The sequence below is a fragment of the Harmonia axyridis genome, chromosome 3 (assembly GCF_914767665.1).
Source record: "Harmonia axyridis chromosome 3, icHarAxyr1.1, whole genome shotgun sequence".
NCBI classification, from domain to species: domain Eukaryota; kingdom Metazoa; phylum Arthropoda; class Insecta; order Coleoptera; family Coccinellidae; genus Harmonia; species Harmonia axyridis.
Genome location: NC_059503.1, coordinates 49,998,732 through 50,025,654, shown reverse-complemented (window position 1 = coordinate 50,025,654; position 26,923 = coordinate 49,998,732).

Sequence of the window (26,923 nt, the reverse complement as noted above, 5' to 3'; positions counted from 1 at the left end):
TGAGAGATTATAGCTACCTGCGTGACATCCGAGTCCAAGAAAATCAACAATGTGGAATGGCTTACTTGGATAATTGTTCATTAGACAAAAAGTAGGGAAGAATAATAATTGTTCATTATACATAAAGAAGGGAATAAGAACAGTCCCTTAAACCAAAGTGGTTTCCTTTGACACGTGTGGTAAGCTTTCGTCTCTCAGCAATACGATGAAAAGTGTTAGAATGAGAAACATTGAAGAAAATAACATACAAATGGAATCAACAACAGAAGTCAGCCGTCCAATTGTGGTTACAGCAGCAATTGACCTTACCACGTGGGAGATTATAGCTACCTGCGTGTCATCCGAGTCCAAGAAAATCAACAATGTGAAATGGCTTACTTGGATAATTGTTCATTAAACAAAAAAAAAGGGAATAAGAACAGTCCCTTATACCAAAGTGGTTTCCTTAGACACGTGTGTCAAGCTTTCGTCCCTGTGCAATACGATGAAAAGTGTAAGAATGAGAAACATTGAAGAAAATTACAAACGAATGAAATCAACAACAGGAGTCAGTCGTGCATTTGTGGTTACAGCAGCAATTGACCTTACCACGTGGGAGATTATAGCTACCTGCAAGACATCCGAGTCCAAGAAAATCAACAATGTGGAATGGCCTACTTGGATAATTGTTGATTTAACAAAAAAAAAGGGAATAAGAACAGTCCCTTATACCAAAGTGGTTTCCTTAGACACGTGTGTCAAGCTTTCATCCCTGTGCAATACGATGAAAAGTGTTAGAATGAGAAACATAGAAGGAAATAACAAACAAATGAAATCAACAACAGAAGTCAGTCGTGCATTTGTGGTTACAGCAGCAATTGACCTTACCACGTAGGAGATTATAGCTACCTGCGTGACATCCGAGTCCAAGAAAATCAACAATGTAGAATGGCTTACTTGGATAATTGTTCATTAAACAAAAAGAAAGGAATAAAAACAGTCCCTCATACCAAAGTGGTTTCCTTAGACATGTGTGTCAAGCTTTCGTCCCTGTGCAATACGATGAAAACTGTTAGAATGAGAAACATAGAAGGAAAAAACAAACAAATGAAATCTACATTAGAAGTCAGTCGTGCATTTGTGGTTACAGCAGCAATAGAGCTTACCACGTGAGAGATTATAGCTACCTGCGTGACATCCGAGTCCAAGAAAAAAAAACAATGTGGAATGGCTTACTTGGATAATTGTTCATTAAACAGAAAGAAGGGAATAAGAACAGTTCCTCATACCAAAGTGGTTTCCTTAGACACGTGTGTCAAGCTTTCATCCCTGTGCAATACGATGAAAAGTGTTAGAATGAGAAACATAGAAGGAAATAACAAACAAATGAAATCAACAACAGAAGTCAGTCGTGCATTTGTGGTTACAGCAGCAATTGACCTTACCACGTAGGAGATTATAGCTACCTGCGTAACATCCGAGTCCAAGAAAAAAAACAATGTGGAATGGCTTACTTGGATAATTGTTCATTAGACAAAAAGTAGGGAATAAGAACAGTCCCTTATACCAAAGTGGTTTCCTTAGACACGTGTGTCAAGCTTTCGTCCCTGTGCAATACGATGAAAAGTGTTAGAATGTGAAACATAGAAGGAAATAACAACCAAATGAAATCAACAACAGAAGTCAGTCGTGCATTTATGGTTACAGCAGCAATTGACCTTACCACGTGGGAGATTATAGCTACCTGCGTAACATCCGAGTCCAAGAAAAAAAACAATGTGGAATGGCTTACTTGGATAATTGTTCATTAGACAAAAAGTAGGGAATAAGAACAGTCCCTTATACCAAAGTGGTTTCCTTAGACACGTGTGTCAAGCTTTCGTCCCTGTGCAATACGATGAAAAGTGTTAGAATGTGAAACATAGAAGGAAATAACAACCAAATGAAATCAACAACAGAAGTCAGTCGTGCATTTATGGTTACAGCAGCAATTGACCTTACCACGTGGGAGATTATAGCTACCTGCGTGACATCCGAGTCCAAGAAAATCAACAATGTAGAATGGCTTACTTGGATAATTGTTCATTAGACAAAAAGTAGGGAATAAGAACAGTCCCTTATACCAAAGTGGTTTCCTTAGACACGTGTGTCAAGCTTTCGTCCCTGTGCAATACGATGAAAAGTGTTAGAATGAGAAACATTGAAGAAAATAACATACAAATGGAATCAACAACAGAAGTCAGTCGTGCATTTATGGTTACAGGAGCAATTGACCTTACCACGTGGGAGATTATAGCTACCTGCGTGACATCCGAGTCCAAGAAAATCAACAATGTAGAATGGCTTACTTGGATAATTGTTCATTAGACAAAAAGTAGGGAATAAGAACAGTCCCTTATACCAAAGTGGTTTCCTTAGACACGTGTGTCAAGCTTTCGTCCCTGTGCAATACGATGAAAAGTGTTAGAATGTGAAACATAGAAGGAAATAACAACCAAATGAAATCAACAACAGAAGTCAGTCGTGCATTTATGGTTACAGCAGCAATTGACCTTACCACGTGGGAGATTATAGCTACCTGCGTGACATCCGAGTCCAAGAAAATCAACAATGTAGAATGGCTTACTTGGATAATTGTTCATTAGACAAAAAGTAGGGAATAAGAACAGTCCCTTATACCAAAGTGGTTTCCTTAGACACGTGTGTCAAGCTTTCGTCCCTGTGCAATACGATGAAAAGTGTTAGAATGAGAAACATAGAAGGAAAAAACAAACAAATGAAATCTACATTAGAAGTCAGTCGTGCATTTGTGGTTACAGCAGCAATAGAGCTTACCACGTGAGAGATTATAGCTACCTGCGTGACATCCGAGTCCAAGAAAATCAACAATGTAGAATGGCTTACTTGGATAATTGTTCATTAGACAAAAAGTAGGGAATAAGAACAGTCCCTTATACCAAAGTGGTTTCCTTAGACACGTGTGTCAAGCTTTCGTCCCTGTGCAATACGATGAAAAGTGTTAGAATGAGAAACATTGAAGAAAATAACATACAAATGGAATCAACAACAGAAGTCAGTCGTGCATTTATGGTTACAGGAGCAATTGACCTTACCACGTGGGAGATTATAGCTACCTGCGTAACATCCGAGTCCAAGAAAAAAAACAATGTGGAATGGCTTACTTGGATAATTGTTCATTAGACAAAAAGTAGGGAATAAGAACAGTCCCTTATACCAAAGTGGTTTCCTTAGACACGTGTGTCAAGCTTTCGTCCCTGTGCAATACGATGAAAAGTGTTAGAATGTGAAACATAGAAGGAAATAACAACCAAATGAAATCAACAACAGAAGTCAGTCGTGCATTTATGGTTACAGCAGCAATTGACCTTACCACGTGGGAGATTATAGCTACCTGCGTAACATCCGAGTCCAAGAAAAAAAACAATGTGGAATGGCTTACTTGGATAATTGTTCATTAAACAGAAAGAAGGGAATAAGAACAGTTCCTCATACCAAAATGGTTTCCTTAGACACGTGTGTCAAGCTTTCGTCCCTGTGCAATACGATGAAAAGTGTTAGAATGAGAAACATTGAAGAAAATAACATACAAATGGAATCAACAACAGAAGTCAGCCGTCCAATTGTGGTTACAGCAGCAATTGACCTTACCACGTGGGAAATTATAGTTACCTGCGTGTCATCCGAGTCCAAGAAAATCAACAATGTGGAATGGCCCACTTGGATAATTGTTGATTAAACAAAAAGAAGGGAATAAGAACAGTCCCTTATACCAAAGTGGTTTCCTTAGACACGTGTGTCAAGCTTTCGTCCCTGTGCAATACGATGAAAAGTGTTAGAATGAGAAACATAGAAGGAAAAAACAAACAAATGAAATCAACATTAGAAGTCAGTCGTGCATTTGTGGTTACAGCAGCAATAGAGCTTACCACGTGAGAGATTATAGCTACCTGCGGGACATCCGAGTCCAAGAAAAAAAAACAATGTGGAATGGCTTACTTGGATAATTGTTCATTAGACAAAAAGTAGGGAATAAGAACAGTCCCTTATACCAAAGTGGTTTCCTTAGACACGTGTGTCAAGCTTTCGTCCCTGTGCAATACGATGAAAAGTGTTAGAATGAGAAACATCGAAGGAAATAACAAACAAATGAAATCAACAACAGAAGTCAGTCGTGCATTTATGGTTACAGCAGCAATAGAACTTACCACGTGAGAGATTATAGCTACCTGCGTGACATCCGAGTCCAAGAAAATCAACAATGTGGAATGGCTTACTTGGATAATTGTTCATTAGACAAAAAGTAGGGAAGAATAATAATTGTTCATTGTACATAAAGAAGGGAATAAGAACAGTCCCTTAAACCAAAGTGGTTTCCTTTGACACGTGTGGTAAGCTTTCGTCTCTCAGCAATACGATGAAAAGTGTTAGAATGAGAAACATTGAAGAAAATAACATACAAATGGAATCAACAACAGAAGTCAGCCGTCCAATTGTGGTTACAGCAGCAATTGACCTTACCACGTGGGAAATTATACTTACCTGCGTGTCATCTGAGTCCAAGAAAATCAACAATGTGGAATGACTTACTTGGATAATTGTTCATTAAACAAAAAGAAGGGAATAAGAACAGTCCCTTAAACCAAAGTGGTTTCCTTTGACACGTGTGGTAAGCTTTCGTCTCTCAGCAATACGATGAAAAGTGTTAGAATGAGAAACATTGAAGGAAATTACAAACGAATAGAATCAACAACAGAAGTCAGTCGTGCATTTGTGGTTACAGCAGCAATTGACCTTACCACGTGGGAGATTATAGCTACCTGCGTAACATCCGAGTCCAAGAAAAAAAACAATGTGGAATGGCTTACTTGGGTAATTGTTGATTAAACAAAAAAAAAGGGAATAAGAACAGTCCCTTATACCAAAGTGGTTTCCTTAGACACGTGTGTCAAGCTTTCGTCCCTGTGCAATACGATGAAAAGTGTAAGAATGAGAAACATTGAAGGAAATTACAAACGAATGGAATCAACAACAGAAGTCAGTCGTGCATTTGTGGTTACAGCAGCGATTGACCTTACCACGTGGGAGATTATAGCTACCTGCAAGACATCCGAGTCCAAGAAAATCAACAATGTGGAATGGCCTACTTGGATAATTGTTGATTTAACAAAAAAAAAAAAGGGAATAAGAACAGTCCCTTATACCAAAGTGGTTTCCTTAGACACGTGTGTCAAGCTTTCATCCCTGTGCAATACGATGAAAAGTGTTAGAATGAGAAACATAAAAGGAAATAACAAACAAATGAAATCAACAACAGAAGTCAGTCGTGCATTTGTGGTTACAGCAGCAATTGACCTTACCACGTAGGAGATTATAGCTACCTGCGTGACATCCGAGTCCAAGAAAATCAACAGTGTGGAATGGCTTACTTGGATAATTGTTCATTAAACAAAAAGAAAGGAATAAAAACAGTCACTCATACCAAAGTGGTTTCCTTAGACACGTGTGTCAAGCTTTCGTCCCTGTGCAATACGATGAAAAGTGTTAGAATGAGAAACATAGAAGGAAAAAACAAACAAATGAAATCAACATTAAAAGTCAGTCGTGCATTTGTGGTTACAGCAGCAATAGAGCTTACCACGTGAGATTATAGCTACCTGCGTAACATCCGAGTCCAAGAAAAAAAACAATGTGGAATGGCTTACTTGGATAATCGTTCATTAAACAGAAAGAAGGGAATAAGAACAGTTCCCCATACCAAAGTGGTTTCCTTAGACACGTGTGTCAAGCTTTCGTCCCTGTGCAATACGATGAAAAGTGTTAGAATGAGAAACATTGAAGAAAATAACATACAAATGGAATCAACAACACAAGTCAGCCGTCCAATTGTGGTTACAGCAGCAATTGACCTTACCACGTGGGAAATTATAGTTACCTGCGTGTCATCCGAGTCCAAGAAAATCAACAATGTGGAATGGCCCACTTGGATAATTGTTGATTAAACAAAAAGAAGGGAATAAGATCAGTCCCTTAAACCAAAGTGGTTTCCTTTGACACGGGTGTCAAGCTTTCGTCCCTGTGCAATACGATGAAAAGTGTCAGAATGAGAAACATAGAAGGAAAAAACAAACAAATGAAATCAACATTAGAAGTCAGTCGTGCATTTGTGGTTACAGCAGCAATAGAGCTTACCACGTGAGAGATTATAGCTACCTGCGTGACATCCGAGTCCAAGAAAAAAAAACAATCTGGAATGGCTTACTTGGATAATTGTTCATTAAACAAAAAGAAGGGAATAAGAACAGTCCCTTATACCAGAGTGGTATCCTTAGACACGTGTGTCAAGCTTTCGTCCCTGTGCAATACGATGAAAAGTGTTAGAATGAGAAACATCGAAGGAAATAACAAACAAATGAAATCAACAACAGAAGTCAGTCGTGCATTTATGGTTACAGCAGCAATAGACCTTACCACGTGAGAGATTATAGCTACCTGCGTGACATCCGAGTCCAAGAAAATCAACAATGTGGAATGGCTTACTTGGATAATTGTTCATTAGACAAAAAGTAGGGAAGAATAATAATTGTTCATTATACATAAAGAAGGGAATAAGAACAGTCCCTTAAACCAAAGTGGTTTCCTTTGACACGTGTGGTAAGCTTTCGTCTCTCAGCAATACGATGAAAAGTGTTAGAATGAGAAACATTGAAGAAAATAACATACAAATGGAATCAACAACAGAAGTCAGCCGTCCAATTGTGGTTATAGCAGCAATTGACCTTACCACGTGGGAGATTATAGCTACCTGCGTGTCATCCGAGTCCAAGAAAATCAACAATGTGAAATGGCTTACTTGGATAATTGTTCATTAAACAAAAAAAAAGGGAATAAGAACAGTCCCTTATACCAAAGTGGTTTCCTTAGACACGTGTGTCAAGCTTTCGTCCCTGTGCAATACGATGAAAAGTGTAAGAATGAGAAACATTGAAGAAAATTACAAACGAATGAAATCAACAACAGGAGTCAGTCGTGCATTTGTGGTTACAGCAGCAATTGACCTTACCACGTGGGAGATTATAGCTACCTGCAAGACATCCGAGTCCAAGAAAATCAACAATGTGGAATGGCCTACTTGGATAATTGTTGATTTAACAAAAAAAAAGGGAATAAGAACAGTCCCTTATACCAAAGTGGTTTCCTTAGACACGTGTGTCAAGCTTTCATCCCTGTGCAATACGATGAAAAGTGTTAGAATGAGAAACATAGAAGGAAATAACAAACAAATGAAATCAACAACAGAAGTCAGTCGTGCATTTGTGGTTACAGCAGCAATTGACCTTACCACGTAGGAGATTATAGCTACCTGCGTGACATCCGAGTCCAAGAAAATCAACAATGTAGAATGGCTTACTTGGATAATTGTTCATTAAACAAAAAGAAAGGAATAAAAACAGTCCCTCATACCAAAGTGGTTTCCTTAGACATGTGTGTCAAGCTTTCGTCCCTGTGCAATACGATGAAAACTGTTAGAATGAGAAACATAGAAGGAAAAAACAAACAAATGAAATCTACATTAGAAGTCAGTCGTGCATTTGTGGTTACAGCAGCAATAGAGCTTACCACGTGAGAGATTATAGCTACCTGCGTGACATCCGAGTCCAAGAAAAAAAAACAATGTGGAATGGCTTACTTGGATAATTGTTCATTAAACAGAAAGAAGGGAATAAGAACAGTTCCTCATACCAAAGTGGTTTCCTTAGACACGTGTGTCAAGCTTTCATCCCTGTGCAATACGATGAAAAGTGTTAGAATGAGAAACATAGAAGGAAATAACAAACAAATGAAATCAACAACAGAAGTCAGTCGTGCATTTGTGGTTACAGCAGCAATTGACCTTACCACGTAGGAGATTATAGCTACCTGCGTGACATCCGAGTCCAAGAAAATCAACAATGTAGAATGGCTTACTTGGATAATTGTTCATTAGACAAAAAGTAGGGAATAAGAACAGTCCCTTATACCAAAGTGGTTTCCTTAGACACGTGTGTCAAGCTTTCGTCCCTGTGCAATACGATGAAAAGTGTTAGAATGAGAAACATTGAAGAAAATAACATACAAATGGAATCAACAACAGAAGTCAGTCGTGCATTTATGGTTACAGGAGCAATTGACCTTACCACGTGGGAGATTATAGCTACCTGCGTAACATCCGAGTCCAAGAAAAAAAACAATGTGGAATGGCTTACTTGGATAATTGTTCATTAGACAAAAAGTAGGGAATAAGAACAGTCCCTTATACCAAAGTGGTTTCCTTAGACACGTGTGTCAAGCTTTCGTCCCTGTGCAATACGATGAAAAGTGTTAGAATGTGAAACATAGAAGGAAATAACAAACAAATGAAATCAACAACAGAAGTCAGTCGTGCATTTATGGTTACAGCAGCAATTGACCTTACCACGTGGGAGATTATAGCTACCTGCGTAACATCCGAGTCCAAGAAAAAAAACAATGTGGAATGGCTTACTTGGATAATTGTTCATTAAACAGAAAGAAGGGAATAAGAACAGTTCCTCATACCAAAATGGTTTCCTTAGACACGTGTGTCAAGCTTTCGTCCCTGTGCAATACGATGAAAAGTGTTAGAATGAGAAACATTGAAGAAAATAACATACAAATGGAATCAACAACAGAAGTCAGCCGTCCAATTGTGGTTACAGCAGCAATTGACCTTACCACGTGGGAAATTATAGTTACCTGCGTGTCATCCGAGTCCAAGAAAATCAACAATGTGGAATGGCCCACTTGGATAATTGTTGATTAAACAAAAAGAAGGGAATAAGAACAGTCCCTTATACCAAAGTGGTTTCCTTAGACACGTGTGTCAAGCTTTCGTCCCTGTGCAATACGATGAAAAGTGTTAGAATGAGAAACATAGAAGGAAAAAACAAACAAATGAAATCAACATTAGAAGTCAGTCGTGCATTTGTGGTTACAGCAGCAATAGAGCTTACCACGTGAGAGATTATAGCTACCTGCGTGACATCCGAGTCCAAGAAAATCAACAATGTGGAATGGCTTACTTGGATAATTGTTCATTAGACAAAAAGTAGGGAAGAATAATAATTGTTCATTGTACATAAAGAAGGGAATAAGAACAGTCCCTTAAACCAAAGTGGTTTCCTTTGACACGTGTGGTAAGCTTTCGTCTCTCAGCAATACGATGAAAAGTGTTAGAATGAGAAACATTGAAGGAAATTACAAACGAATAGAATCAACAACAGAAGTCAGTCGTGCATTTGTGGTTACAGCAGCAATTGACCTTACCACGTGGGAGATTATAGCTACCTGCGTAACATCCGAGTCCAAGAAAAAAAACAATGTGGAATGGCTTACTTGGGTAATTGTTGATTAAACAAAAAAAAAGGGAATAAGAACAGTCCCTTATACCAAAGTGGTTTCCTTAGACACGTGTGTCAAGCTTTCGTCCCTGTGCAATACGATGAAAAGTGTAAGAATGAGAAACATTGAAGGAAATTACAAACGAATGGAATCAACAACAGAAGTCAGTCGTGCATTTGTGGTTACAGCAGCAATTGACCTTACCACGTAGGAGATTATAGCTACCTGCGTAACATCCGAGTCCAAGAAAAAAAACAATGTGGAATGGCTTACTTGGGTAATTGTTGATTAAACAAAAAAAAAGGGAATAAGAACAGTCCCTTATACCAAAGTGGTTTCCTTAGACACGTGTGTCAAGCTTTCGTCCCTGTGCAATACGATGAAAAGTGTTAGAATGAGAAACATAGAAGGAAAAAACAAACAAATGAAATCAACATTAGAAGTCAGTCGTGCATTTGTGGTTACAGCAGCAATAGAGCTTACCACGTGAGAGATTATAGCTACCTGCGTGACATCCGAGTCCAAGAAAATCAACAATGTGGAATGGCTTACTTGGATAATTGTTCATTAGACAAAAAGTAGGGAAGAATAATAATTGTTCATTGTACATAAAGAAGGGAATAAGAACAGTCCCTTAAACCAAAGTGGTTTCCTTTGACACGTGTGGTAAGCTTTCGTCTCTCAGCAATACGATGAAAAGTGTTAGAATGAGAAACATTGAAGGAAATTACAAACGAATAGAATCAACAACAGAAGTCAGTCGTGCATTTGTGGTTACAGCAGCGATTGACCTTACCACGTGGGAGATTATAGCTACCTGCAAGACATCCGAGTCCAAGAAAATCAACAATGTGGAATGGCCTACTTGGATAATTGTTGATTTAACAAAAAAAAAAAAGGGAATAAGAACAGTCCCTTATACCAAAGTGGTTTCCTTAGACACGTGTGTCAAGCTTTCATCCCTGTGCAATACGATGAAAAGTGTTAGAATGAGAAACATAAAAGGAAATAACAAACAAATGAAATCAACAACAGAAGTCAGTCGTGCATTTGTGGTTACAGCAGCAATTGACCTTACCACGTAGGAGATTATAGCTACCTGCGTGACATCCGAGTCCAAGAAAATCAACAGTGTGGAATGGCTTACTTGGATAATTGTTCATTAAACAAAAAGAAAGGAATAAAAACAGTCACTCATACCAAAGTGGTTTCCTTAGACACGTGTGTCAAGCTTTCGTCCCTGTGCAATACGATGAAAAGTGTTAGAATGAGAAACATAGAAGGAAAAAACAAACAAATGAAATCAACATTAAAAGTCAGTCGTGCATTTGTGGTTACAGCAGCAATAGAGCTTACCACGTGAGATTATAGCTACCTGCGTAACATCCGAGTCCAAGAAAAAAAACAATGTGGAATGGCTTACTTGGATAATCGTTCATTAAACAGAAAGAAGGGAATAAGAACAGTTCCCCATACCAAAGTGGTTTCCTTAGACACGTGTGTCAAGCTTTCGTCCCTGTGCAATACGATGAAAAGTGTTAGAATGAGAAACATTGAAGAAAATAACATACAAATGGAATCAACAACACAAGTCAGCCGTCCAATTGTGGTTACAGCAGCAATTGACCTTACCACGTGGGAAATTATAGTTACCTGCGTGTCATCCGAGTCCAAGAAAATCAACAATGTGGAATGGCCCACTTGGATAATTGTTGATTAAACAAAAAGAAGGGAATAAGAACAGTCCCTTATACCAAAGTGGTTTCCTTAGACACGTGTGTCAAGCTTTCGTCCCTGTGCAATACGATGAAAAGTGTTAGAATGAGAAACATAGAAGGAAAAAACAAACAAATGAAATCAACATTAGAAGTCAGTCGTGCATTTGTGGTTACAGCAGCAATAGAGCTTACCACGTGAGAGATTATAGCTACCTGCGTGACATCCGAGTCCAAGAAAAAAAAACAATGTGGAATGGCTTACCTGGATAATTGTTCATTAGACAAAAAGTAGGGAATAAGAACAGTCCCTTATACCAAAGTGGTTTCCTTAGACACGTGTGTCAAGCTTTCGTCCCTGTGCAATACGATGAAAAGTGTTAGAATGAGAAACATAGAAGGAAAAAACAAACAAATGAAATCAACATTAAAAGTCAGTCGTGCATTTGTGGTTACAGCAGCAATAGAGCTTACCACGTGAGATTATAGCTACCTGCGTAACATCCGAGTCCAAGAAAATAAACAATGTGGAATGGCTTACTTGGATAATCGTTCATTAAACAGAAAGAAGGGAATAAGAACAGTTCCCCATACCAAAGTGGTTTCCTTAGACACGTGTGTCAAGCTTTCGTCCCTGTGCAATACGATGAAAAGTGTTAGAATGAGAAACATTGAAGAAAATAACATACAAATGGAATCAACAACACAAGTCAGCCGTCCAATTGTGGTTACAGCAGCAATTGACCTTACCACGTGGGAAATTATAGTTACCTGCGTGTCATCCGAGTCCAAGAAAATCAACAATGTGGAATGGCCCACTTGGGTAATTGTTGATTAAACAAAAAGAAGGGAATAAGAACAGTCCCTTATACCAAAGTGGTTTCCTTAGACACGTGTGTCAAGCTTTCGTCCCTGTGCAATACGATGAAAAGTGTAAGAATGAGAAACATTGAAGGAAATTACAAACGAATGGAATCAACAACAGAAGTCAGTCGTGCATTTGTGGTTACAGCAGCGATTGACCTTACCACGTGGGAGATTATAGCTACCTGCAAGACATCCGAGTCCAAGAAAATCAACAATGTGGAATGGCCTACTTGGATAATTGTTGATTTAACAAAAAAAAAAAAGGGAATAAGAACAGTCCCTTATACCAAAGTGGTTTCCTTAGACACGTGTGTCAAGCTTTCATCCCTGTGCAATACGATGAAAAGTGTTAGAATGAGAAACATAAAAGGAAAAAACAAACAAATGAAATCAACAACAGAAGTCAGTCGTGCATTTGTGGTTACAGCAGCAATTGACCTTACCACGTAGGAGATTATAGCTACCTGCGTGACATCCGAGTCCAAGAAAATCAACAGTGTGGAATGGCTTATTCGGATAATTGTTCATTAAACAAAAAGAAAGGAATAAAAACAGTCACTCATACCAAAGTGGTTTCCTTAGACACGTGTGTCAAGCTTTCGTCCCTGTGCAATACGATGAAAAGTGTTAGAATGAGAAACATAGAAGGAAAAAACAAACAAATGAAATCAACATTAAAAGTCAGTCGTGCATTTGTGGTTACAGCAGCAATAGAGCTTACCACGTGAGATTATAGCTACCTGCGTAACATCCGAGTCCAAGAAAAAAAACAATGTGGAATGGCTTACTTGGATAATCGTTCATTAAACAGAAAGAAGGGAATAAGAACAGTTCCCCATACCAAAGTGGTTTCCTTAGACACGTGTGTCAAGCTTTCGTCCCTGTGCAATACGATGAAAAGTGTTAGAATGAGAAACATTGAAGAAAATAACATACAAATGGAATCAACAACACAAGTCAGCCGTCCAATTGTGGTTACAGCAGCAATTGACCTTACCACGTGGGAAATTATAGTTACCTGCGTGTCATCCGAGTCCAAGAAAATCAACAATGTGGAATGGCCCACTTGGATAATTGTTGATTAAACAAAAAGAAGGGAATAAGAACAGTCCCTTATACCAAAGTGGTTTCCTTAGACACGTGTGTCAAGCTTTCGTCCCTGTGCAATACGATGAAAAGTGTTAGAATGAGAAACATAGAAGGAAAAAACAAACAAATGAAATCAACATTAGAAGTCAGTCGTGCATTTGTGGTTACAGCAGCAATAGAGCTTACCACGTGAGAGATTATAGCTACCTGCGTGACATCCGAGTCCAAGAAAAAAAAACAATGTGGAATGGCTTACTTGGATAATTGTTCATTAGACAAAAAGTAGGGAATAAGAACAGTCCCTTATACCAAAGTGGTTTCCTTAGACACGTAAGTCAAGCTTTCGTCCCTGTGCAATACGATGAAAAGTGTTAGAATGAGAAACATCGAAGGAAATAACAAACAAATGAAATCAACAACAGAAGTCAGTCGTGCATTTGTGGTTACAGCAGCAATAGACCTTACCACGTGAGAGATTATAGCTACCTGCGTGACATCCGAGTCCAAGAAAATCAACAATGTGGAATGGCTTACTTGGATAATTGTTCATTAGACAAAAAGTAGGGAAGAATAATAATTGTTCATTATACATAAAGAAGGGAATAAGAACAGTCCCTTAAACCAAAGTGGTTTCCTTTGACACGTGTGGTAATCTTTCGTCTCTCAGCAATACGATGAAAAGTGTTAGAATGAGAAACATTGACGAAAATAACATACAAATGGAATCAACAACAGAAGTCAGCCGTCCAATTGTGGTTACAGCAGCAATTGACCTTACCACGTGGGAAATTATAGCTACCTGCGTGTCATCCGAGTCCAAGAAGATCAACAATGTGGAATGGCTTACTTGGATAATTGTTCATTAAACAAAAAGGAGGGAATAAGAACAGTCCCTTGAACCAAAGTGGTTTCCTTTGACACGTGTGGTAAGCTTTCGTCTCTCAGCAATACGATGAAAAGTGTTAGAATGAGAAACATTGAAGAAAATAACAAACAAATGAAATCAACATTAGAAGTCAGTCGTGCATTTGTGGTTACAGCAGCAATAGACCTTACCACGTGAGAGATTATAGCTACCTGCGTGACATCCGAGTCCAAGAAAATCAACAATGTGGAATGGCTTACTTGGATAATTGTTCATTAGACAAAAAGTAGGGAATAAGAACAGTCCCTTATACCAAAGTGGTTTCCTTAGACACGTGTGTCAAGCTTTCGTCCCTGTGCAATAAGATGAAAAGTGCAGTCGTGCATTTGTGGTTACAGCAGCAATTGACCTTACCACGTAGGAGATTATAGCTACCTGCGTGACATCCGAGTCCAAGAAAATCAACAATGTGGAATGGCTTACTTGGATAATTGTTCATTAGACAAAAAGTAGGGAAGAATAATAATTGTTCATTGTACATAAAGAAGGGAATAAGAACAGTCCCTTAAACCAAAGTGGTTTCCTTTGACACGTGTGGTAAGCTTTCGTCTCTCAGCAATACGATGAAAAGTGTTAGAATGAGAAACATTGAAGAAAATAACATACAAATGGAATCAACAACAGAAGTCAGCCGTCCAATTGTGGTTACAGCAGCAATTGACCTTACCACGTGGGAAATTATAGTTACCTGCGTGTCATCTGAGTCCAAGAAAATCAACAATGTGGAATGGCTTACTTGGATAATTGTTCATTAAACAAAAAGAAGGAAATAAGAACAGTCCCTTAAACCAAAGTGGTTTCCTTTGACACGTGTGGTAAGCTTTCGTCTCTCAGCAATACGATGAAAAGTGTTAGAATGAGAAACATTGAAGGAAATTACAAACGAATGGAATCAACAACAGAAGTCAGTCGTGCATTTGTGGTTACAGCAGCAATTGACCTTACCACGTGGGAGATTATAGCTACCTGCGTAACATCCGAGTGCAAGAAAAAAAACAATGTGGAATGGCTTACTTGGATAATTGTTGATTAAACAAAAAAAAAGGGAATAAGAACAGTCCCTTATACCAAAGTGGTTTCCTTAGACACGTGTGTCAAGCTTTCGTCCCTGTGCAATACGATGAAAAGTGTAAGAATGAGAAACATTGAAGTAAATTACAAACGAATGAAATCAACAACAGAAGTCAGTCGTGCATTTGTGGTTACAGCAGCAATTGACCTTACCACGTGGGAGATTATAGCTACCTGCAAGACATCCGAGTCCAAGAAAATCAACAATGTGGAATGGCCTACTTGGATAATTGTTGATTTAACAAAAAAAAGGGAATAAGAACAGTCCCTTATACCAAAGTGGTTTCCTTAGACACGTGTGTAAAGCTTTCATCCCTGTGCAATACGATGAAAAGTGTTAGAATGAGAAACATAGAAGGAAATAACAAACAAATGAAATCAACAACAGAAGTCAGTCGTGCATTTGTGGTTACAGCAGCAATTGACCTTACCACGTAGGAGATTATAGCTACCTGGGTGACATCCGAGTCCAAGAAAATCAACAATGTGGAATGGCTTACTTGGATAATTGTTCATTAAACAAAAAGAAAGGAATAAAAACAGTCCCTCATACCGAAGTGGTTTCCTTAGACACGTGTGTCAAGCTTTCGTCCCTGTGCAATACGATGAAAAGTGTTAAAATGAGAAACATAGAAGGAAAAAACAAACAAATGAAATCAACATTAGAAGTCAGTCGTGCATTTGTGGTTACAGCAGCAATAGAGCTTACCACGTGAGATTATAGCTACCTGCGTAACATCCGAGTCCAAGAAAAAAAACAATGTGGAATGGCTTACTTGGATAATTGTTCATTAAACAGAAAGAAGGGAATAAGAACAGTTCCTCATACCAAAGTGGTTTCCTTAGACACGTGTGTCAAGCTTTCGTCCCTGTGCAATACGATGAAAAGTGTTAGAATGAGAAACATTGAAGAAAATAACATACAAATGGAATCAACAACAGAAGTCAGCCGTCCAATTGTGGTTACAGCAGCAATTGACCTTACCACGTGGGAAATTATAGTTACCTGCGTGTCATCCGAGTCCAAGAAAATCAACAATGTGGAATGGCCCACTTGGATAATTGTTGATTAAACAAAAAGAAGGGAATAAGAACAGTCCCTTTTACCAAAGTGGTTTCCTTAGACACGTGTGTCAAGCTTTCGTCCCTGTGCAATACGATGAAAAGTGTTAGAATGAGAAACATAGAAGGAAAAAACAAACAAATGAAATCAACATTAGAAGTCAGTCGTGCATTTGTGGTTACAGCAGCAATAGAGCTTACCACGTGAGAGATTATAGCTACCTGCGTGACATCCGAGTCCAAGAAAAAAAAACAATGTGGAATGGCTTACTTGGATAATTGTTCATTAGACAAAAAGTAGGGAATAAGAACAGTCCCTTATACCAAAGTGGATTCCTTAGACACGTGTGTCAAGCTTTCGTCCCTGTGCAATACGATGAAAAGTGTTAGAATGAGAAACATCGAAGGAAATAACAAACAAATGAAATCAACAACAGAAGTCAGTCGTGCATTTATGGTTACAGCAGCAATAGACCTTACCACGTGAGAGATTATAGCTACCTGCGTGACATCCGAGTCCAAGAAAATCAACAATGTGGAATGGCTTACTTGGATAATTGTTCATTAGACAAAAAGTAGGGAAGAATAATAATTGTTCATTGTACATAAAGAAGGGAATAAGAACAGTCCCTTAAACCAAAGTGGATTCCTTTGACACGTGTGGTAAGCTTTCGTCTCTCAGCAATACGATGAAAAGTGTTAGAATGAGAAACATTGAAGAAAATAACATACAAATGGAATCAACAACAGAAGTCAGCCGTCCAATTGTGGTTACAGCAGCAATTGACCTTACCACGTGGGAAATTATAGTTACCTGCGTGTCATCTGAGTCCAAGAAAATCAACAATGTGGAATGGCTTACTTGGATAATTGTTCATTAAACAAAAAGAAGGGAATAAGAACAGTCCCTTAAACCAAAGTGGTTTCCTTTGACACGTGTGGTAAGCTTTCGTCTCTCAGCAATACGATGAAAAGTGTTAGAATGAGAAACATTGAAGGAAATTACAAACGAATGGAATCAACAACAGATGTCAGTCGAGCATTTGTGGTTACAGCAGCAATTGACCTTACCACGTGGGAGATTATAGCTACCTGCAAGACATCCGAGTCCAAGAAAATCAACAATGTGGAATGGCCTACTTGGAAAATTGTTGATTTAACAAAAAAAAAGGGAATAAGAACAGTCCCTTATACCAAAGTGGTTTCCTTAGACACGTGTGTCAAGCTTTCGTCCCTGTGCAATACGATGAAAAGTGTAAGAATGAGAAACATTGAAGGAAATTACAAACGAATGAAATCAACAACAGAAGTCAGTCGTGCATTTGTGGTTACAGCAGCAATTGACCTTACCACGAGGGAGATTATAGCTACCTGCAAGACATCCGAGTCCAAGAAAATCAACAATGTGGAATGGCCTACTTGGATAATTGTTGATTTAACAAAAAAAAAAAGGGAATAAGAACAGTCCCTTATACCGAAGTGGTTTCCTTAGACACGTGTGTCAAGCTTTCATCCCTGTGCAATACGATGAAAAGTGTTAGAATGAGAAACATAGAAGGAAATAACAAACAAATGAAATCAACAACAGAAGTCAGTCGTGCATTTGTGGTTACAGCAGCAATTGACCTTACCACGTAGGAGATTATAGCTACCTGCGTGACATCCGAGTTCAAGAAAATCAACAATGTGTAATGGCTTACTTGGATAATTGTTCATTAAACAAAAAGAAAGGAATAAGAACAGTCCCTTTTACCAAAGTGGTTTCCTTAGACACGTGTGTCAAGCTTTCGTCCCTGTGCAATACGATGAAAAGTGTTAGAATGAGAAACATAGAAGGAAAAAACAAACAAATGAAATCAACATTAGAAGTCAGTCGTGCATTTGTGGTTACAGCAGCAATAGAGCTTACCACGTGAGAGATTATAGCTACCTGCGTGACATCCGAGTCCAAGAAAAAAAAACAATGTGGAATGGCTTACTTGGATAATTGTTCATTAGACAAAAAGTAGGGAATAAGAACAGTCCCTTATACCAAAGTGGATTCCTTAGACACGTGTGTCAAGCTTTCGTCCCTGTGCAATACGATGAAAAGTGTTAGAATGAGAAACATCGAAGGAAATAACAAACAAATGAAATCAACAACAGAAGTCAGTCGTGCATTTATGGTTACAGCAGCAATAGACCTTACCACGTGAGAGATTATAGCTACCTGCGTGACATCCGAGTCCAAGAAAATCAACAATGTGGAATGGCTTACTTGGATAATTGTTCATTAGACAAAAAGTAGGGAAGAATAATAATTGTTCATTGTACATAAAGAAGGGAATAAGAACAGTCCCTTAAACCAAAGTGGATTCCTTTGACACGTGTGGTAAGCTTTCGTCTCTCAGCAATACGATGAAAAGTGTTAGAATGAGAAACATTGAAGAAAATAACATACAAATGGAATCAACAGCAGAAGTCAGCCGTCAAATTGTGGTTACAGCAGCAATTGACCTTACCACGTGGGAAATTATAGTTACCTGCGTGTCATCTGAGTCCAAGAAAATCAACAATGTGGAATGGCTTACTTGGATAATTGTTCATTAAACAAAAAGAAGGGAATGAGAACAGTCCCTTAAACCAAAGTGGTTTCCTTTGACACGTGTGGTAAGCTTTCGTCTCTCAGCAATACGATGAAAAGTGTTAGAATGAGAAACATTGAAGGAAATTACAAACGAATGGAATCAACAACAGATGTCAGTCGAGCATTTGTGGTTACAGCAGCAATTGACCTTACCACGTGGGAGATTATAGCTACCTGCAAGACATCCGAGTCCAAGAAAATCAACAATGTGGAATGGCCTACTTGGAAAATTGTTGATTTAACAAAAAAAAAGGGAATAAGAACAGTCCCTTATACCAAAGTGGTTTCCTTAGACACGTGTGTCAAGCTTTCGTCCCTGTGCAATACGATGAAAAGTGTAAGAATGAGAAACATTGAAGGAAATTACAAACGAATGAAATCAACAACAGAAGTCAGTCGTGCATTTGTGGTTACAGCAGCAATTGACCTTACCACGAGGGAGATTATAGCTACCTGCAAGACATCCGAGTCCAAGAAAATCAACAATGTGGAATGGCCTACTTGGATAATTGTTGATTTAACAAAAAAAAAAGGGAATAAGAACAGTCCCTTATACCGAAGTGGTTTCCTTAGACACGTGTGTCAAGCTTTCATCCCTGTGCAATACGATGAAAAGTGTTAGAATGAGAAACATAGAAGGAAATAACAAACAAATGAAATCAACAACAGAAGTCAGTCGTGCATTTGTGGTTACAGCAGCAATTGACCTTACCACGTAGGAGATTATAGCTACCTGCGTGACATCCGAGTCCAAGAAAATCAACAATGTGTAATGGCTTACTTGGATAATTGTTCATTAAACAAAAAGAAAGGAATAAAAACAGTCCCTCATACCAAAGTAATTTCCTTAGACACGTGTGTCAAGCTTTCGTCCCTGTGCAATACGATGAAAAGTGTTAGAATGAGAAACATAGAAGGAAAAAACAAACAAATGAAATCAACATTAGAAGTCAGTCGTGCATTTGTGGTTACAGCAGCAATAGAGCTTACCACGTGAGAGATTATAGCTACCTGCGTGACATCCGAGTCCAAGAAAAAAAACAATGTGGAATGGCTTACTTGGATAATTGTTCATTAGACAAAAAGAAGGAAATAAGAACAGTCCCTTAAACCAAAGTGGTTTCCTTTGACACGTGTGGTAAGCTTTCGTCTCTCAGCAATACGATGAAAAGTGTTAGAATGAGAAACATTGAAGGAAATTACAAACGAATGGAATCAACAACAGAAGTCAGTCGTGCATTTGTGGTTACAGCAGCAATTGACCTTACCACGTGGGAGATTATAGCTACCTGCGTAACATCCGAGTGCAAGAAAAAAAACAATGTGGAATGGCTTACTTGGATAATTGTTGATTAAACAAAAAAAAAGGGAATAAGAACAGTCCCTTATACCAAAGTGGTTTCCTTAGACACGTGTGTCAAGCTTTCGTCCCTGTGCAATACGATGAAAAGTGTAAGAATGAGAAACATTGAAGTAAATTACAAACGAATGAAATCAACAACAGAAGTCAGTCGTGCATTTGTGGTTACAGCAGCAATTGACCTTACCACGTGGGAGATTATAGCTACCTGCAAGACATCCGAGTCCAAGAAAATCAACAATGTGGAATGGCCTACTTGGATAATTGTTGATTTAACAAAAAAAAGGGAATAAGAACAGTCCCTTATACCAAAGTGGTTTCCTTAGACACGTGTGTAAAGCTTTCATCCCTGTGCAATACGATGAAAAGTGTTAGAATGAGAAACATAGAAGGAAATAACAAACAAATGAAATCAACAACAGAAGTCAGTCGTGCATTTGTGGTTACAGCAGCAATTGACCTTACCACGTAGGAGATTATAGCTACCTGGGTGACATCCGAGTCCAAGAAAATCAACAATGTGGAATGGCTTACTTGGATAATTGTTCATTAAACAAAAAGAAAGGAATAAAAACAGTCCCTCATACCGAAGTGGTTTCCTTAGACACGTGTGTCAAGCTTTCGTCCCTGTGCAATACGATGAAAAGTGTTAGAATGAGAAACATAGAAGGAAAAAACAAACAAATGAAATCAACATTAGAAGTCAGTCGTGCATTTGTGGTTACAGCAGCAATAGAGCTTACCACGTGAGATTATAGCTACCTGCGTAACATCCGAGTCCAAGAAAAAAAACAATGTGGAATGGCTTACTTGGATAATTGTTCATTAAACAGAAAGAAGGGAATAAGAACAGTTCCTCATACCAAAGTGGTTTCCTTAGACACGTGTGTCAAGCTTTCGTCCCTGTGCAATACGATGAAAAGTGTTAGAATGAGAAACATTGAAGAAAATAACATACAAATGGAATCAACAACAGAAGTCAGCCGTCCAATTGTGGTTACAGCAGCAATTGACCTTACCACGTGGGAAATTATAGTTACCTGCGTGTCATCCGAGTCCAAGAAAATCAACAATGTGGAATGGCCCACTTGGATAATTGTTGATTAAACAAAAAGAAGGGAATAAGAACAGTCCCTTTTACCAAAGTGGTTTCCTTAGACACGTGTGTCAAGCTTTCGTCCCTGTGCAATACGATGAAAAGTGTTAGAATGAGAAACATAGAAGGAAAAAACAAACAAATGAAATCAACATTAGAAGTCAGTCGTGCATTTGTGGTTACAGCAGCAATAGAGCTTACCACGTGAGAGATTATAGCTACCTGCGTGACATCCGAGTCCAAGAAAAAAAAACAATGTGGAATGGCTTACTTGGATAATTGTTCATTAGACAAAAAGTAGGGAATGAGAACAGTCCCTTATACCAAAGTTGATTCCTTAGACACGTGTGTCAAGCTTTCGTCCCTGTGCAATACGATGAAAAGTGTTAGAATGAGAAACATCGAAGGAAATAACAAACAAATGAAATCAACAACAGAAGTCAGTCGTGCATTTATGGTTACAGCAGCAATAGACCTTACCACGTGAGAGATTATAGCTACCTGCGTGACATCCGAGTCCAAGAAAATCAACAATGTGGAATGGCTTACTTGGATAATTGTTCATTAGACAAAAAGTAGGGAAGAATAATAATTGTTCATTGTACATAAAGAAGGGAATAAGAACAGTCCCTTAAACCAAAGTGGATTCCTTTGACACGTGTGGTAAGCTTTCGTCTCTCAGCAATACGATGAAAAGTGTTAGAATGAGAAACATTGAAGAAAATAACATACAAATGGAATCAACAACAGAAGTCAGCCGTCCAATTGTGGTTACAGCAGCAATTGACCTTACCACGTGGGAAATTATAGTTACCTGCGTGTCATCTGAGTCCAAGAAAATCAACAATGTGGAATGGTTTACTTGGATAATTGTTCATTAAACAAAAAGAAGGGAATAAGAACAGTCCCTTAAACCAAAGTGGTTTCCTTTGACACGTGTGGTAAGCTTTCGTCTCTCAGCAATACGATGAAAAGTGTTAGAATGAGAAACATTGAAGGAAATTACAAACGAATGGAATCAACAACAGATGTCAGTCGAGCATTTGTGGTTACAGCAGCAATTGACCTTACCACGTGGGAGATTATAGCTACCTGCAAGACATCCGAGTCCAAGAAAATCAACAATGTGGAATGGCCTACTTGGAAAATTGTTGATTTAACAAAAAAAAAGGGAATAAGAACAGTCCCTTATACCAAAGTGGTTTCCTTAGACACGTGTGTCAAGCTTTCGTCCCTGTGCAATACGATGAAAAGTGTAAGAATGAGAAACATTGAAGGAAATTACAAACGAATGAAATCAACAACAGAAGTCAGTCGTGCATTTGTGGTTACAGCAGCAATTGACCTTACCACGTGGGAGATTATAGCTACCTGCAAGACATCCGAGTCCAAGAAAATCAACAATGTGGAATGGCCTACTTGGATAATTGTTGATTTAACAAAAAAAAAAAGGGAATAAGAACAGTCCCTTATACCGAAGTGGTTTCCTTAGACACGTGTGTCAAGCTTTCATCCCTGTGCAATACGATGAAAAGTGTTAGAATGAGAAACATAGAAGGAAATAACAAACAAATGAAATCAACAACAGAAGTCAGTCGTGCATTTGTGGTTACAGCAGCAATTGACCTTACCACGTAGGAGATTATAGCTACCTGCGTGACATCCGAGTCCAAGAAAATCAACAATGTGTAATGGCTTACTTGGATAATTGTTCATTAAACAAAAAGAAAGGAATAAAAACAGTCCCTCATACCAAAGTAATTTCCTTAGACACGTGTGTCAAGCTTTCGTCCCTGTGCAATACGATGAAAAGTGTTAGAATGAGAAACATAGAAGGAAAAAACAAACAAATGAAATCAACATTAGAAGTCAGTCGTGCATTTGTGGTTACAGCAGCAATAGAGCTTACCACGTGAGAGATTATAGCTACCTGCGTGACATCCGAGTCCAAGAAAAAAAAACAATGTGGAATGGCTTACTTGGATAATTGTTCATTAGACAAAAAGTAGGGAATAAGAACAGTCCCTTATACCAAAGTGGTTTCCTTAGACACGTGTGTCAAGCTTTCGTCCCTGTGCAATACGATGAAAAGTGTTAGAATGAGAAACATCGAAGGAAATAACAAACAAATGAAATCAACAACAGAAGTCAGTCGTGCATTTATGGTTACAGCAGCAATTGACCTTACCACGTGGGAGATTATAGCTACCTGCGTAACATCCGAGTCCAAGAAAAAAAACAATGTGGAATGGCTTACTTGGATAATTGTTCATTAAACAGAAAGAAGGGAATAAGAACAGTTCCTCATACCAAAGTGGTTTCCTTAGACACGTGTGTCAAGCTTTCGTCCCTGTGCAATACTATGAAAAGTGTTAGAATGAGAAACATTGAAGGAAATTACAAACGAATGAAATCAACAACAGAAGTCGATCTTGCATTTGTGGTTACAGCAGCAATTGACCTTACCACGTGGGAGATTATAGCTACCTGCGTGACATCCGAGTCCAAGAAAATCAACAATGTGGAATGGCCCACTTGGATAATTGTTGATTAAACAAAAAGAAGGGAATAAGAACAGTCCCTTATACCAAAGTGGTTTCCTTAGACACGTGTGTCAAGCTTTCGTCCCTGTGCATACGATGAAAAGTGTTAGAATGAGAAACATAGAAGGAAATTACAAACAAATGAAATTAACAACAGAAGTCAGTCGTGCATTTGTGGTTACAGCAGCAATTGACCTTACCACGTGGGAGATTATAGCTACCTGCGTTACATCCGAGTCCAAGAAAATCAACAATGTGGAATGGCTTACTTGGATAATTGTTCATTAAACAAAAAGAAGGGAATAAGAACAGTCCCTCATAACAAAGTGGTTTCCTTAGACACGTGTGTCAAGCTTTCATCCCTGTGCAATATGATGAAAAGTGTTAGAATGAGAAACATTGAAGGAAATTACAAACGAATGAAATCAACAACAGAAGTCAGTCGTGCATTTGTGGTTACAGCAGCAATTGACCGTACCACGTGGGAGATTATAGCTACCTGCGTTACATCCGAGTCCAAGAAAATCAACAATGTGGAATGGCCCACTTGGATAATTGTTGATTAAACAAAAAGAAGGGAATAAGAACAGTCCCTTATACCAAAGTGGTTTCCTTAGACACGTGTGTCAAGCTTTCGTCCCGTTGCAATACGATGAAAAGTGTTAGAATGAGAAACATTGAAGGAAATTACAAACGAATGAAATCAACAACAGAAGTCAGTCGTGCATTTGTGGTTACAGCAGCAATTGACCGTACCACGTGGGAGATTATAGCTACCTGCGTGACATCCGAGTCCAAGAAAATCAACAATGTGGAATGGCCTTCTTGGATAATTGTTGATTAAACAAAAAAAAAGGAATAAGAACAGTCCCCTATACCAAAGTGGTTTCCTTAGACACGTGTGTCAAGCTTTCATCCCTGTGCAATACGATGAAAAGTGTAAGAATGAGAAACATAGAAGGAAATAACAAACAAATGAAATCAACAACAGAAGTCAGTCGTGCATTTGGGGTTACAGCAGCAATTGACCTTACCACGTAGGAGATTATAGCTACCTGCGTGACATCCGAGTCCAAGAAAATCAACAATGTGGAATGGCTTACTTGGATAATTGTTCATTAAACAAAAAGAAAGGAATAAAAACAGTCCCTCATATCAAAGTGGTTTCCTTAGACACGTGTGTCAAGCTTTCATCCCTGTGCAATACGATGAAAAGTGTTAGAATGAGAAACATTGAAGGAAATTACAAACGAATGGAATCAACAACAGAAGTCAGTCGTGCATTTGTGGTTACAGCAGCAATTGACCTTACCGCGTGGGAGATTATAGCTACCTGCGTAACATCCGAGTCCAAGAAAAAAAACAATGTGGAATGGCTTACTTGGATAATTGTTGATTAAATAAAAAAAAAAGGGAATAAGAACAGTACCTTATACCAAAGTGGTTTCCTTAGACACGTGTGTCAAGCTTTCGTCCCTGTGCAATACGATGAAAAGTGTTAGAATGAGAAACATTGAAGGAAATTACAAACGAATGAAATCAACAACAGAAGTCAGTCGTGCATTTGTGGTTACAGCAGCAATTGACCTTACCACGTGGGAGATTATAGCTACCTGCAAGACATCCGAGTCCAAGAAAATCAACAATGTGGAATGGCCTACTTGGATAATTGTTGATTTAACAAAAAAAAAGGGAATAAGAACAGTCCCTTATACCAAAGTGGTTTCCTTAGACACGTGTGTCAAGCTTTCATCCCTGTGCAATACGATGAAAAGTGTTAGAATGAGAAACATAGAAGGAAATAACAAACAAATGAAATCAACAACAGAAGTCAGTCGTGCATTTGTGGTTACAGCAGCAATTGACCTTACCACGTAGGAGATTATAGCTATCTGCGTGACATCCGAGTCCAAGAAAATCAACAATGTGGAATGGCTTACTTGGATAATAGTTCATTAAACAAAAAGAAAGGAATAAAAACAGTCCCTCATACCAAAGTGGTTTCCTTAGACACGTGTGTCAAGCTTTCGTCCCTGTGCAATACGATGAAAAGTGTTAGAATGAGAAACATAGAAGGAAAAAACAAACAAATGAAAGCAACATTAGAAGTCAGTCGTGCATTTGTGGTTACAGCAGCAATAGAGCTTACCACGTGAGAGATTATAGCTACCTGCGTGACATCCGAGTCCAAGAAAAAAAAACAAGGTGGAATGGCTTACTTGGATAATTGTTCATTAGACAAAAAGTAGGGAATAAGAACAGTCCCTTATACCAAAGTGGTTTCCTTAGACACGTGTGTCAAGCTTTCGTCCCTGTGCAATACGATGAAAAGTGTTAGAATGAGAAACATCGAAGGAAATAACAAACAAATGAAATCAACAACAGAAGTCAGTCGTGCATTTATGGTTACAGCAGCAATTGACCTTACCACGTGGGAGATTATAGCTACCTGCGTAACATCCAAGTCCAAGAAAAAAAACAATGTGGAATGGCTTACTTGGATAATTGTTCATTAAACAGAAAGAAGGGAATAAGAACAGTCCCTCATACCAAAGTGGTTTCCTTAGACACGTGTGTCAAGCTTTCGTCCCTGTGCAATACGATGAAAAGTGTTAGAATGAGAAACATTGAAGGAAATTACAAACGAATGACATCAACAACAGAAGTCAGTCGTGCATTTGTGGTTACAGCAGCAATTGACCTTACCACGTGGGAGATTATAGCTACCTGCGTGACATCCGAGTCCAAGAAAATCAACAATGTGCAATGGCCTACTTGGATAATTGTTGATTAAACAAAAAAAAGGGAATAAGAACAGTCCCTTATACCAAAGTGGTTTCCTTAGACAGGTGTGTCAAGCTTTCGTCCCTGTGCAATACGATGAAAAGTGTTAGAATGAGAAACATTGAAGAAAATAACAAACGAATGAAATCAATAACAGAAGTCAGACGTGCATTTGTGGTTACAGCAGCAATTGACCTTACCACGTGGGAGATTATAGCTACCTGCGTGACATCCGAGTCCAAGAAAAAAAACAATGTGGAATGGCTTACTTGGATAATTGTTCATTAAACAGAAAGAAGGGAATAAGAACAGTTCCTCATACCAAAGTGGTTTCCTTAGACACGTGTGTCAAGCTTTCGTCCCTGTGCAATACTATGAAAAGTGTTAGA